Source organism: Cicer arietinum, chromosome 3, assembly GCF_000331145.2.
Source record: "Cicer arietinum cultivar CDC Frontier isolate Library 1 chromosome 3, Cicar.CDCFrontier_v2.0, whole genome shotgun sequence".
Classification (NCBI taxonomy): Eukaryota; Viridiplantae; Streptophyta; class Magnoliopsida; order Fabales; family Fabaceae; genus Cicer; species Cicer arietinum.
The window spans coordinates 9832825-9836177 of NC_021162.2; positions in this window are offsets into that span (position 1 = coordinate 9832825).

Genomic DNA, 3353 nt, shown 5'->3' on the forward strand with positions numbered 1-3353 from the left:
AGATTTCAAACACTATCCATCGTCTTGTACGAAAATACCCCGAAAAGTCTAGATGAAATCGAGGACTAGGAGACTCTTATAGCGTTCTTCTCCTAAATTTATAAACGTGAGTCGGGTTCCACGTTAGATTTCAAACACTATCCATTGCTTGTTCGAAAATACGAATTTCGGTCCATTTTTGTCATGTGTACGAGAGACCTTAAAATCATTCTTCTCCAAAATTTATAACTGTGTTTCGAGTTCCATGTCAGATTCCAAACACAAACCATCATTTTGTTCGAAAATACAGATTTTGGTCCATTTTTGTCGGGTGGTACGAAAATCGTCCAAAATATCTAGATGAAATCGAGGACCTGGAGACCCTTATAACATTCTTCTCCAAAATTTATAATTTTGTTTAGGGTTCCGCGCCAGATTTCAAACACTAAACATCGTTTTGTTTGAAGATACGAATTTCGGTTCGTTTTAGTTGGGTGGTACGAAAATCGCCAGAAAAGTCCAGATAAAATCGACGACCAGGAGACCCTTATTGCATTCTTCTCCAAAATTTATCCTTGTTTTCCGGGATCCACCCTATATTTTAAACACTAGCCATTGTCTCGTCCAAAAATACGAATTTCAAATGATTTTTGTTGGGTGTTAGGAAAATCGCCCGAAAAGTCCAGATGAAATCGAGGACCAAGAGACCCTTATAGCATTCTTCTTCTAAATATATAACTGTTTTTTGAGTTCCGTGCAAATTTCAAACACTAATCATCGTTTTGTTCGAAAATACAGATTTTGGTTCATTTTAGTAGGGTGGTACGAAATTCATCCAAAAAGTCCAGATGAAATTGAGGATCGGGAGACCTTTATAACATTCTTCTCCAAAATTTATAATTGTGTTTCGGTTTTCGTGACAGATTTTAAAAACTACCCATCGTTTATTTCAAAAATACGAATTTTGGTCCATTTTAGTCGTGTGGTACGAAAATCTCCCGAAAAGACCAGAGTAAATCGAGGACCAGGAAACCCTTATAGCATTCTTCTCCAAAATATATAATTGTGTTTCGGGTTCCGCATTAGAATTCAAACACTAGCCATCGTCTTGTATGAAAATATAGATTTCGGTCGATATTTGTCGGGTTATACAAAAATCGCCCGAAAAATCTAGATGAAATCGAGGACCAGGAGACCTTTATAGCATTCTTCGGGTTCTGCGTCTATTATTTCAAACACTAACCATCATTTGATCCGAAACTACAGACTTTGGTTCATTTTTGTTGGGTGGTATGAAAATTGCCCAAAAAGTCCAGATTAAATCGAGTAGCGGCAAACCCATATAGCATTCTTCTCCAAAATTTATAACTGTGTTTCAGGTTCTGCGCCAGTTCTCAAACACTAGCCATCGTCTGGTCTGAAAATACTGATTTTGGTCCTTTGTGTCAAGGGGTACGAAAATCGCTCAAAAAATCCAGATGAAATCGAGGACCGAGAATCCCTTATATAACTCTTCTTGTAAATTTATAATTTTCTTTTGGTTTCCGCGTCAGATTTCAAACAATAGCCATCGTCTTGTTCGAAAATACGGATTTTGGTCCCAATGAAATCGAAGACCGAGAGACCCTTATTGCTTCTCTAAAATTTATAACTGTGTTTTGGGTTATGCGCCAGATTTCAAACACAAGCCATCGTCTGGTCCGAAAATACATATGTTGGTCCATTTTTGTCTAGGGTTACGAAAATCACCCGAAAAGTCCAAATGAAATTGAGGACCTCGAGACCATCGTCGTGTACGAAAATACCCCAAAAAGTCTAGATGAAATTGAGGACCAGGAGACTCCTATAGCATTCTTCTCCTATATTTATTAATATGATTCGGGTTCTACATCAGATTTCAAACAGTATCCATTGCTTGTTCGAAAATAAGAATTTCAGCCCATTTTTTTCATGTGTACGAGAGACCCTTATAGCCTTCTTCTCCCAAATTTATAACTTTGCTTTGGGTTTTGTGTCAGATTCCAAACACAAACCGTCGTTTTGTTCGAAAATACAGATTTTTGTCCATTTTAGTCGAGAGGTACAAAAATCGTCCAAAAAATCCAGATGAAATCGAGGACCTGGAGACCCTTATAGCATACTTCTCCAAAATTTATAATTGTGTTTCGGGTTCCGCGCCAGATTTCAAACACTAACCATTGTTTTGTTTGAAGATACAAATTTCGGTCAGTTTTAGTCGGGTGGTACGAAAATCGCCAGAAAAGTCCAAATGAAATCGAGGAGTGGGAGACCCCTTTGCCATTCTTCTCCAAAATTTATAACTGTGGTTCGGGTTTCGAGTCAAAATCTAAACACTAGCCATCGTGATCTCACAAACACTCAAATGGACAAACAACTTCTTGTGTGAGATTCATCGCAAGTGATTGAGACCAAATTCTGTATATCTTTTATATTTTCTGTAACAAAGATTTTGTAAAGAAAGAACTGATAAAAATCCAGTAGTGAAACTGGTAGTTATCTTCATTGTTGAGAGGGCTCATCAAGAAGAAGCTTTACTGTGATCTTGGAAGAGTTTGTAGAGAAACTCTGGGATACAGTGGTTGCCAAATAGAAACTCCGAGAGCCCTGGAACATCTGTAAAACACTCTAAAAGATTCTATTGAAAAGGCCGAAATTGTTTAATTTTGGGACTGGACGTAGGTCGTCAAATAGACGGCTGAACCAGTATAAAAATCGTGGTGCACTACTCTCTATCCCTTACTCTTTATTTCCATCTTACATTGTATGATTGTATGATTAATCTTGATTGCATGCTTGTATCTTGATTAATTTGTAGAACAATTACTGTATATGCTGAACTAGTAATTAGTCAATACATGTAAGTGTGAACCTTCGCTTAGAAACAATTCCTTGGGACCGTGATTGATCATTAGTTTAATAAAAGTGTTCTTTTGTTAAATTGATTATCAATCTTGTTGAATTTTTAAAAACCGTCATATACCTTTTTAGACAATAGAGGTCATATTTTACAACAATTGGCATCCAGAGCTTACCTTTTTTAGAGTAATTCTCATAAAAGTACATGGCCTCAGTTGAATTTCTAGGAGAAGGTGCTTCCCTTGCAAGGCCCCTTGATATTCTAGATGCTGTAGAAAATGGACCCTTCATACCTAAAATAGCTGGGACTGGTGATTCACTAATCCCTAAACCCAGATCTGACTGGTCTGAGGATGATAAGAAGAAAGTAGGATATAATGCTAAGGCTAAGAACATAATAACCTCTGCATTATCAGCTGATGAATTTTTCAGGGTCTCAAACTGCAAGACTGCTAAAGAGATGTGGGACACTCTTCAACAAACACATGAAGGAACTA